We start from the raw sequence: 12,726 nt of genomic DNA on the forward strand, positions 1-12,726 counted from the left end.
GTGCTTCACTTCTGGGTTTGCCGGGGCAGGCGCACAAGAGCTGCACTTACCATGAAATTCTTGTGTGCATGCACAAGGCACGTTCCTCCCCTTACTTTGGTCTCACAGCATGCATATGATTTGCATATCATCAGCGTTGAGCATTGTGGAGCTAAGTGTTTGCACTGCTCCCATGGTACAGGATGGGAACTGCTCATTTTAGCGCCAGATTTCTGAGTATCGGGGGCCCAGGAGAGCCCAGTTCAAATCCCGTTGCAGCTTCATGTAATCTTGGGCTAGTCACTTAACCCTCTGTTGCCTCAGGTATAAATTTAGATTGTGAGCCCTCTGGGGATAGGAAAACACCTACTGTACCTGAACTCAGACCACTCTAATAGCGTTTGGGCTTGCAGGTGGTATATCAAAAATAGAATAAATGTTTTGTTTTTAGATTCCCCCCCATAGGTATGGTTTGAGAGGTGCCCATTTGCACATTCCTGATTGTAAGTTCCTTTAATACTAGGTGAAACTTCTTTTTATCTTTTGTGTTTTAATCCTTAAGCAGATATTAATCTTTTAAACTTTTTGACAGCTCCTCTTGCAGCCACTACTGTAAGTATGCGGAAAATCGAGTGCATTGTTATAGTGGTCATTACCACAAACCTGTGTTAACCTCACACCCATACAGGGAAATGCAAATATAGTTCAGACAGTGAGAGAATGATCTCAAAGACTGATGCTTCTGAAACAGGGTGTGTGAGAATAATAAAAAGGGCATAAACTCTATTCTAATACTTTTCCTTACAAATAAAATAAAATATATCAGGAAAAAAAAGAGAGAGGAAACCAAGGAATGAAGAGGATAAATAAGAACTGACAGACTGGGTCAGACTAAAGGTCCATCTTGCCCAGTATCCTGTGTTCAATAGTGGCCAATACAGGTCAGAAATACTTGGCAGGATACCCCAAATTAGTAAGATTCCATGCTACCTACCCCCAGAGATAAGCAGCGGCTTTCCCCAGGTCTAGCTTAGTAAGAGTTTATGGATTTGTCCAAAACCTTTTTTAAACACAGTTATACTAACTACTTTTACCCCATCCTCTGGGAATGAGTGAAAAATAATATCTCCTATTTTTTTAACAATATTACTATCAGGCTCATTTTCGAAAGAGGATGTCCATCTTTCGACATAAAACGGAAGATGGATGTCCTTCTCCCAGAGACGTCCAAATCGGTATAATCAAAACACGATTTTGGACGTCTCCAACTGCAGTTTGTCGCAAGGACGTCCAAAGTTCAAGGGGGCGTGGCAGAGGCATAGCAAAGGCGGGACTTGGGTGTGCCTAACACTTGGACGTCTTTGACCCATAATCGAAAAAAACAAGGACGTCCCTGACGAACACTTGGACGTTTTCACCCGGACCTGTTTTTCTTACGAATAAGGCACAAAAAGGTGCATGAAAAGACCAGATGACCACTGGAAGGAATCAGGGATGACCTCCCATTACACCCCCAGTGGTCACTAACCCCCTCCCACCCTCAAAAAACATCTTTAAAAATATGTCATGCCAGCCTCTAAGCCAGCCTCAAATGTCATACTCAGGTCCATGACAGAGCATGAAGGTCCCAGGAGCAGTTTCAGTGAGTACTGCAGTGCACTTCAGATAGGTGGACCCAGGCTCATACCCTCCCTACCTGTTACATTTGTGAAGGAAACAGCAAGCTCTCCAAAACCCACCACAAACCCACTATGCCCACATCTAGGTGCCCCCTTCACCCGTAAAAGCTATGGTAGTGGTGCACAGTTGTGGGTAGTGGGTTTTGGGGGGCACTGCACACAAGGTAAGGGAGCTATGTTCCTGGGAGCATTTTATGAAGTCCATTGTAGTGCCCCCTAGGGTGCCCGGTTGGTGTCCTGGCATGTTAGGTTGACCAGTGCACTACAAATGCTGGCTCCTCCCATGCCCAAATGACTTGCATTTGGATGTTTTTGACATGGAAGTCTTTGGTTTCGAAAATCGCCGAAAGTCAGAAACGTCCATGTCTAAGGACATCCAAAATTTAAGGATTTGGACGTCTCTGATGGTATTTTCAAAATGAAATATGGACATCCATCTTATTTTGAAAATACGGGTTTCCCCGCCCCTGGATTTCACCGTTTTGCACGGACGTCCAAATCGCAACTTGGACGTTTCTTTTGAAAATGCCCCTCTATGTAACTTCATGTCTTGTCTGCTTGGTTTTGTACTTTTTGAAAAATTATTTATTTATTTATTTATTGAGATTTATTAACCGCCTTTATGAAAAGATTCATCCAGGGAGGTGTGTAGCAGGTACAGTTTAACATAAAACTTACAATTTTGTTAACAGCATAACAATAGTAAAATAACCATGAATAAACATAAATACAATAAATGAGGTAAACTTGAAAACAGTAAATTGAAACCTAATTATAGAAATACCGTGAAACAGTATAAAAAATATACATATTTAACAGCACTGGAATTCAAATACCAGAGATATAATGCAATGTTAGCAAAATACTAAGATCTGTGTTTGCCTGTTCCACTCCACTCAGTATTTTGTAGACCTCTCCTTGTAATTCTGGGCAAGTCACTTAAAACCCTCTGTTGCCCCAGGTACAAATAAGAACCTGTATTTACAATGTAAACCACTTTGAATGTAGTTGCAAAACCCACAGAAAGGCAGTATATCAAGTCCCATTCTCATTGGCAATGGGTAACATGATGCAAAATGTGTGACAATGTGCAGCTTAAATAAGCAAAGGAACCTAAGAGGCCTGTGTACTAAGGCAAGCTAATGAATTTAGCATCTGCTAAATCTGTTAGCACAGCTTAGTAAAAGGACCCCTTATTTTTGATGTGCTGCTGTTTACGTAAGTTTTATGACTTGCGCTGGAGGAATCGAGGGTGCATTGCTGAAGTTATTGCTTTCTAGGAGATGGGATCTCTTGTCCTGGAGATCTTAGGATCCAGCTCTGTGGGTGCTTAAGCACCCCCAATATTGAGCAAATGTATTGACTGTGTCCAGGGAGGGGTAATGTCTTTTAGGTTTAGCACCCCCAGTCATTCTAAAAAAGTTGGCTCCCATGCTGGAAAGGGGAGGAGGAGGAATGGCGATGTAAATCTGACTGAGTACCCATAACCTTGTCACACAGGCTCCCAGTAATTTTACAGCATGTGGTATATTTGTGAATGGGGCTATTCAATGAGGGAGGGAGGCAGGAGTCAATTTTATGGATGCCGGTGCCACAGATAAAAGACTGCTGTGTTTTAAGAGACACTAGTTGCTTCAGAATAGAACAAACTTCCATATTTCACTGGGCAGTTTGGAAGTTGTTCAAGCTTTGGTGCTAACTAGATGGCTCCCAATATCAACTTCCCTGTTTCTTGACTCTGTCACTTCCTCATTTGTTTTCTTTCTAGCTCTTTCTTTATTGCCTAGTATATTTTTAAATTTACTATAATGCTCTGCCTACCCTCCTCCAGCTCCAGAGATGCCTTGAGTCTGCTCTAACACACAAGCAAATAAGCTGCCCAAGAGAGAAACATGCAGCTAAAAATGTTACACAAAATTGCAGAATACAAGACAGAAAGGCAGAGGGATCAGAAGAATGCAAGGCCATTAGAAAACCCTGGCATTTTTTTTTTATTGTAGCACATTTCTCAAATGGCCCTGCTTGTGATTTAATTGCCTAGTATAGAGTAGTGGAACCTTCTCGTTCCCGTTTGCCACCCTCACACCAATTGCATTTCAGTACAGTCTTTGTGGGGAAAAAACCCTTGGAGATAAGAAAAAAAAAGTAGTTTTTGTTATGTCTTCTTTCCATCCTGAGTCTCTGCTGCTGAGTGCTATTTAGGGGCTGGTGTGTGAAAGTGCAATAGGGAATTTTATTGCACAATAAACATCTTCACCTCTCCATATCTGCCATGTACTGTCAATCTACCAGTTACTAGATTTTCCCCAAGTCCATTTTAATAATGGTCTATGGACTTCTCCTTTAGGAAGCCAGCCAAACCTTTTTTAAACCCTGCTAAGCTAACTGCCTTTACCGCATTCTCTGAGTTTAATTATAGACCTCTTACAATCTATTCAAGATGGAGAAAAAGACCAAATAAGAGAATTATGGAAAATGATTAAAAATACTCTGGGCAGACTATATGAACAGGAGAATGTGGGATTCTGATTTTAAAAGCAGCCTCAAAAAGGTGGGCTTTTAGCCTGGATTTCAATAAGGTTTGAGAGGAAGAGGGAACAGCCGGTTAGCGAAGATATTCAGTGGCACTACCCAATTAAGTGCCGTGGAATATTGGCAGCCAGCTAGCCAGATGAGCGGGGTTTAAGCTGGCAGGAACCTTTCCTGCCTGGTTAAACCCCTTTGGATAGTGTCCCTTACAATCCCTTCCTCTTCATCAGAGATCCTTTACACTTGTCTCTTGCTTTCTTGATTTCAGATATCATCCTCCAGGGCTGTAGCTAGCTATGTGTGGCCACTGCAGCACATAGGAAAGCTGAGGTGCCAAAATTGCGCGCCATTCATTGGCTTCCTTTGCTGACATCACAGAAGTGGGCAGGATAGGACTGCGATGGAAGCACTTGGGGGCATGTTAGATAGGGCGCATTTGCTGCTTATGACACTCCTACTGTTCTTATTTCCACAAACTACACAGGGAGACTTTTCTATGAATCCACCATCCTTTCCATAAAGAAATATTTCTTTAGATTATTTATTTAAAATACTTATAACCCGCACTATCTCACCATACTAGGCAGGGAACAGAAAAAACATACACAATACGCATTACAAACACAATAAAGAAACCAAAACAATAAATTATTCCTAAATTTATTCAATCTCACCTTCCTACCATGACTCCTCATTTCCGAACTTCCTTTCAGTTGAAAGAAGCCCACCTCCCGTGTATTTATACCTTGGAGGTATTTAAATGTCTCTACCATATCTTCCGAATCCTGTTTTTCCTTCCATCTTTAAAACCACTGACGATTTTAGTAGCCACTCTCCGCACTGACTTTATCCAGTCTAAATCCTTTAGAGTCTCTGGTCTCAAGAGCTGCACACAATAAATTACAAGGGAATAGATTCAGGTGTACAGTTCAGCAAGTTGGAAAGAACCAAGTCTGCAGTTGACAATAGAGGAGAAGGACACAGGTAAGAGTGACTTACTTGAAGAGCTGAGTTTTCCATGGTAGTGGTGATGGTACTGCTGATGTAGAGAGATATAAATAGAATTTGCACAGCATGGCAAGTGCCAGTGTAAATGTGGTAGTGGGTATGCTAATGAAGTATAACCAGCTGTTTGGGTATTTTCCCTGTTCCCCCTTCCAATGTTCTAACTAATGTGGGGCAGTTACTAATGGACACTTAAGCCACCCCCCCCAAACTAAGTTTGTCGCATATTAAATACAATCCCCCAAATGCTATAAATGGTGTCCAGAAATACACACCGAAATGTGTGTGCACTTCACTTGGTGCACGCAAATAGAATAAATTTACTGCTGAACCCCTCACGCAAGTGATCCGTTCCACGATTCGATACAAAGGTCTTTTTTAAGACCATTTATAGACTATTCGCCAGTATTTCTTATTCTGGATCATCATTAGCTGTCTACTTTAGTATTTAGACTCCTGATGCAGGCCTTTTGGCCGAAACACAACGGTTGTGTCGAGTCAAATATACTAATTAATAAAATTTGGTTTTAGCTTTACTGTGATCCAGTCTCTGGGAGTCCTGGTTTTGTGCCCACTTTTCTGTTTGTTTTACAAAGTATCCGTGGGTCTTCTTTGAGTTCTCCACGCTTTGTGGATTTTCTATTCACTGTTATAGAATCACATCTAATTGTGCAGAAAATGGCCATACATATGCGGACCTGCTCTGAGCAGGCCTAACTGCTAGCATATACATTGTTCAGTACTAGGGTTACCATATTTTGTCCCCCAAAAAGGAGGACACATGCCCAGCCCCCTTTCACACGCACCCCGCCCCCTTTTACGCCCTCGCTCCGCCCCTGTCACATATTCCCCTCCCTCCTGTCACACACGCCGTCACCCCCCCTCCCCTTAGTTTACTACTGCCCTGGTGGTCTAGTGACCTCTTCGGGGCAGAAACAGCCTCGTCTTTCCTGCCCAGAGCGCTGCCCTACATGCATCCTTCCTGTTGCTGATCTTGGCGCCGATTCAAAATGGCCGCCAAGAGTTCAAGTCTCGCGAGGTCACTTCAACTCTCGGCGGTCATTTTGAATCGGCGCCGAGATCACAGGAAGGATGCATGCAGGGCAGCGCTCCGGGCAGGAAAGAGGGGACTCTTTCCTGCCCCGAGGGTGGAAGAGGTCACTAGACCACCAGGGCAGTAGTAAGGGGAGGGGAGGCTAGCAATCTGCCCGTTTGTCCGGATTTCTGGACAAATGGGCAGGCTGGCTGGTGGTTGGGAGGTGGGCCTTGTTCTGGTCAGACTTTTACGGTCTGTGCCCTGAAAATTGCAGAAACAAATCAAGGTCAGGTATACACATAAAGTAGCACATATGAGTTTAAATTGTTGGGCAGACTAGATGGACCGTGCAGGTCTTTTTCTGCCGTCATCTACTATGTTACACGTTACTATGTTACTTATACCCACTGAACCAGATCTACCCACAGATCTGAGTAACCTGACTGCATGCCTAACCGCAACTCAGGAATTGGCAAACAACAACAAACTTTGCCTGAACCCAAATAAAACAGCGATTCTTTGGGTACCAAACACAAGTGGAGAAATGCCTGAATTCAAAATACCTTGTGGGAAGTATGAACTCTTCCTAAAATCATAGGTCAGGAATCTTGGGATACTGCTAGACTCATCACTCACTCTGATTCCACAAATTCAAACAACGTTCAAAAATTGTCTCTCTATCACCTATGGCAGCTACAAAATCTCTCTCCATATATTGAAAAGACGAGTCTGATCACAGTGGTTCATGCCATGATAACATCACGACTAGACTACTGTAATGCCCTGTACACTAGCTAAACCAAAAAGAGTTTGCACCAACTCCAGCTAATTCAGAATGCTGCAGCATGGCTGCAAGTGATGTGACCACATCCAGTGCTTTTTTGTAGAAAAAAAGGTGCCGGCACTCATTATGGGCGGGGTCACCACATATGGCCCCACCCCTATTGTAACCACACCCACATTAGCCACACCCCTTATACCAGCCATGGCACATATAAACAGACATCATTGAAAATATTATTCTATTATAGGAGAAAAAAATAACGTGATTTTTTTTCATTATAAATAATTTCTGTAAGCTGTTACAGCTCCAGTATACCCAGTGCAAAATAAGACAGCAGATGTAAATTCCCAAATTGGACATATTCCAATCACTAAAATGAAAATAAAATGATTTTTTCTACTTTTGTTGTCTGGTGACTTTGTTTTTCTATCCATATTGGTCCTAGTCTCTGATTCTGCTGCTCTCTATCTGTTCTCTTAACTCGTTTCCAGGGCTTCCTTTCCATTTATTTCTTTACTTTCCTCCTTTCTTGTTCATTTTTTGCCCTACATCCATAAGTGGGTCCTCCTCTGTGGAATTGACTGGAGGAAGTATAACGTGGATCCAGCTTTTGCCTATTTTCTCCATCCATGTGCAGTTTTTCTCCTCTTCCCTATCCTTCATCTCCATCCATGTGCATCTTCTTCTTTTTTCTTTCCTCCCCTCCATCCATGTCCAGCACTTCTCCTCTCTCCTCCCCTCCATCCATGTCCAGCATTTCTCCTCTCTCTTCCCTCCCCTGTATCCATATAAAGCAATAATTCTCTCTCCCCTCTCCTCCATCCAAGTCCAGCATTTTTCCTATCTCCTCGCCAACTCCTCCATCCATCCATCCATCCATCCATCCATCCATTTCCAACATTTCTCCTCTCTCCCCTGCCCTCCCCTCCCATCCATGTGCATCTCCTTCCTGTCTTTCCTCCCCTCCATTCATGTCCAGCATGTCTCTTCTCTCCCCTCTCCTCCTATGTCCAGCGATTCTCCTCTATCCCCTGTCCTCTCCTGCCATCCATGTCCAGCGAGTCTCCTCTCTCCCCTTCCCTCCCCTCTCATCCATGTCCAATGATTCTCCTCTCTCCCCTGCCCTCCCCTTCCATCCATGTCCAGTGAATCTCTCTTCGCTGACCTCCCCTCCCATCCATGTCCAGTATGTCTCCTCTCTCCCCTGCCCTCCCCTCCCATCCATGTCCAGCGATTCTTCTCTCTCCCCTGCCCTCCCCTCCCATCCATGTCCAGCAATTCTTCTCTCTCCCCTGCCCTTCCCCATCCATGTCCAGCATGTCTCCTCTCTCCCCTGCCCTCCCCTGCCATCCATGTCCAGCGATTCTCTTCTCCCCTGCCCTCCCATCCATGTCCAGCGATTCTCTTCTCTCCCCTGCCCTCCCCTCCCATCCGTATGCATCTCCTTCCTGTCTTCGCTCCCCTCCATCCATGTCCAGCATGTCTCTTCTCTCCCCTCCCTTCCCCTCCCATGTCCAGCGATTCTCCTCTCTCCCCTTCCCTCCTCTCATCCACGTCCAAAAATTCTCCTTTCTCCCCTGCCCTCCCCTTCCATCCATGTCCAGCGAATCTCTCTTCGCTGACCTCCCCTCCCATCCATGTCCAGTATGTCTCCTCTCTCCCCTGCCCTCCCCTCTCATCCATGTGCAGTGATTCTCCTCTGCCCCCTGTCCTCCCCTGCCATCCATGTCCAGCGATTCTCCTCTCCCCTGCCCTCCCCTCCATGTCCAGTGATTCTCCTCTCTCCCCTACCCTCACCTCCCATCCATGTCCAGCAATTCTCTCTTCTCTGCCCTCACCTCCCATCCATGTCCAGCATGTCTCCTCTCTCCCCTGCCCTCCCCTGTCATCCATGTCCAGCGATTCTCCTCTGCCCCCTGTCCTCCCCTGCCATCCATGTCCAGCGATTCTCTTCTCCCCTGCCCTCCCATCTATGTCCAGCGATTCTCTTCTCTCCCCTGCCCTCCCCTCCCATCCGTGTGCATCTCCTTCCTGTCTTCGCTCCCCTCCATCCATGTCCAGCATGTCTCTTCTCTCCCCTCCCTTCCCCTCCCATGTCCAGCAATTCTCCTCTTTCCCCTTCCCTCCTCTCTCATCCACGTCCAACAATTCTCCTTTCTCCCCTGCCCTCCCCTTCGATCCATGTCCAGCGAATCTCTCTTCGCTGACCTCCCCTCCCATCCATGTCCAGTATGTCTCCTCTCTCCCCTGCCCTCCCCTCTCATCCATGTGCAGTGATTCTCCTCTGCCCCCTGTCCTCCCCTGCCATCCATGTCCAGCGATTCTCCTCTCCCCTGCCCTCCCCTCCCATCCGTGTCCAGCGATTCTCCTCTCTCCCCTCCCCTCCCCTCCCATCCATGTCCAGCAATTCTCTCTTCTCTGCCCTCCCCTCCCATCCATGTCCAGCATGTCTCCTCTCTCCCCTGCCTTCCCGTCATCCATGTCCAGCGATTCTCCTCTGCCCCCTGTCCTTCCCTGCCATCCATGTCCAGCGATTCTCTTCTCCCCTGCCCTCCCATCCATGTTCAGCGATTCTCCTCTCTCTCCTGCCCTCCTCTCCCATCCCATCCATGTCCAGCAATTCTCTCCCCTGCCCTCCCCTCCATGTCTAGGATGTCTCCTCTGCCCTGCCCTCCCCTCCCATCCATGTCCAGCGATTCTCCTCTCTCCCCTGCCCTCCCCTCCATGTCCAGCATGTCTCCTTTCTCCTCTGCCCTCCCCTCCCATCCATGTCCTGCAATTCTCCTCTCTCCTCTGGCCTCCCCTCCCCTCCATGTCCAGCGATTCGTTCAAACCCCAACACCCCCTCCCGCCGCCCCGCCCTCCCTCCCTCCCTCAGTTCCCCGACTTTCCATTCATGCACCCATGCTCCCTGCCTTGAAATCTTTAGTTTACCTGAAGTTGCGGCGAACCGACAGTGAAGGCAACAGGCAGGCAGGCTCGCCTCCTCGTCGCTTCCCTTCTCTCTCAGTGCGTCCCACCCTCACGGAAAGGAAATTACATCAGAGGAAGGTGGGACGCGCTGAGAGGGAAGGGAAGCAACAAGGACGTGAGCTTGCCTGCTGCTGCTTTTACTGCCGCAATTTCGGGTAAATTAAAGATTTGAAAGCAGGCAGCATGGGTGCACGAACAGAAGGGAGTGGGCAGGTGAGCTGGACCTCACAAAAAAGGTGCCGGTATGCCATACCAGCGCGTATCGGCACAAAAAAGCACTGACCACATCACACCCTTCCTGCGAAAGCTACACTACTACTACTTATCATTTCTATAGCGCTACAAGGCATACACAGCGCTGTACACCATACACAAAAAGACAGTCCCTGCTGAAAAAGCTTACAATCTAGATAAGACAGGCAGACAGACAGAACAATTAAGGGTTAGGGAATAAAGAGGTGAGGATAAAAGGACAGGGCAAGTGAGGGTTAGGAGTCAAAAGCAGTGGTAAAGAGGTGGCTACCAGTATCTTTAAGGGCTAAGGGCAAAATGGGTCAGACTAGAGTACTTAAAGAATAAGCTAGCCCTTTAAACATCTTTGAGACTCTAAGGTCCTCTCAAGGATCATCACTATCTGTACCCTCATCAAAAGAAATTGTATGATGTGATATCTACCAGAGAGCTTACTGAGGAGTAGCTCCCATGCTCTGAAATTTACTCCCAGAGGTGCTACATGTAACTGGAGACTACCTCTACTTCAGGAAGCAGATGAAAGCCTGGCTCTTCTCCCAAGCCCTTAATACATAGGGTGACTGACTATACATTCATTCTGCACATGGACTTGCTTGCTACACACATTGCAACATAGATCAGTTCATTATCTTTTGCTTAACTATACAAAGAACTTGCCTTGAGTTTAACTAACCATCAAATTATCCCAACTGACTCTGTACCACACATCTTGTTCCCATCATATATCTGCTCTCGGTCTTTCAGCTATATGGTAAGCCATATTGTAGAAAATCTTTAGCATCATATCTATGTTAGTTAAATGTGTGAATGCATGCTTATTAGGTATATTATTAGTATTATGCTAACATTGTATTATATCAGAGTGGAGGAGTGGCCTAGTGGTTAGGGTGGTGGACTTTGGTCCTGAGGAACTGAGTTCAATTCCCACTTCAGGCACAGGCAGCTCCTTGTGACTCTGGGCAAGTCACTTAACCCTCCATTGTCCCATGTAAGCTGCATTGAGCCTGCCATGAGTGGGAAAGCACGGGGTACAAATGTAACAAAAATAAATAAATATCTCAGGTATTTGAATTCCAGTGCTGTTAAATGTGTATTTTTTTGATAGAATTCACGGTAGTTCTATTATTAGGTTTCAGTTTTCTGTTTTCAGGTTTACCTCATTTATTGTATTTAGTTTATTCTTGGTTATTTTACTACTGTTATGCTGTTACAAAATTGTAAGTTTTATGTTGAACTGTACTTCCGGTACACCACCGTGAGTGAATCTCTTCATAAAGGCAGGTAACAAATCCCGATTGTATCTAGCAATGGGTCGCTTTTTGAGCATCTGTTGCAGTTTCTCGATTTTCACTTGCGTCCCTGTTTGAAAACCATTCAATCATAAGTACATAAGTACAGAAGTAATGCCACACTGGGAAAAGACCAAGGGTCCACGACAGCGGCTAATCCAGGCCAAGGGCACCTGGCAAGCTTCCCAAACGTACAAACATTCTATACATGTTATTTCCGGAATTGTGGATTTTTCCCAAGTCCAATTAGTAGCGGTTTATGGACTTGTCCTTTAGGAAACCGTCTAACCCCTTTTTAAACTCTGCCAAGCTAACCGCTTTCACCACGTTTTCCGGCAATGAATTCCAGAGTTTAATTACGCGTTGGGTGAAGAAAAATTTTCTCCGATTTGTTTTAAATTTACTACACTGTAGTTTCATCGCATGCCCCCTAGTCATAGTATTTTTGGAAAGCGTGAACAGACACTTCACATCCACCTGTTCCACTCCACTCATTATTTTATATACCTCTATCATGTCTCCCCTCAGCCGTCTCTTCTCCAAGCTGAAAAGCCCTAGCCTCCTTAGTCTTTCTTCATAGAGAAGTCGTCTCATCCCCGCTATCATTTTAGTCGCCCTTCGCTGCACCTTTTCCAATTCCACTATATCTTTCTTGAGATGCAGCGACCAGAATTGGACACAATACTCAAGGTGCGGTTGCACCGTGGAGCGATATAACGGCATTATAACATCCTCACACCTGTTTTCCATACCTTTCCTAACAATACCCAACATTCTATTCACTTTCCGAGCCGCAGCAGCACACTGAGCAGAAGGTTTCAGTGTATTATCGACGACGACACCCAGATCCCTTTCTTGGTCCGTAACTCCTAACGTGGAACCTTGCATGACGTAGATATAATTCGGGTTCTTTTTTCCCCACATGCATCACCTTGCACTTACTCACATTAAACGTCATCTGCCATGAAAGATTCAAACCATTTGCTCCAATTGTTGAGGGGATGAAAACCGAATAGATGGTGATGTCAAACTGGTGATGGTAGATGTGGTTTCGTTATACACGAATATACTGCAGAGAGATGCTGTGCAAATGATAGAACAAGTGGTGGATACGTTAGAGTTATCTGAACAGCATATAGCCTTGTTGAACCAGCTGGCAAAAATGGTCGTCCTACATAACTTTTTAAAGTTTAGAGACAG

This window comes from Microcaecilia unicolor, chromosome 2 (assembly GCF_901765095.1).
Source record: "Microcaecilia unicolor chromosome 2, aMicUni1.1, whole genome shotgun sequence".
Lineage (NCBI taxonomy): Eukaryota > Metazoa > Chordata > Amphibia > Gymnophiona > Siphonopidae > Microcaecilia > Microcaecilia unicolor.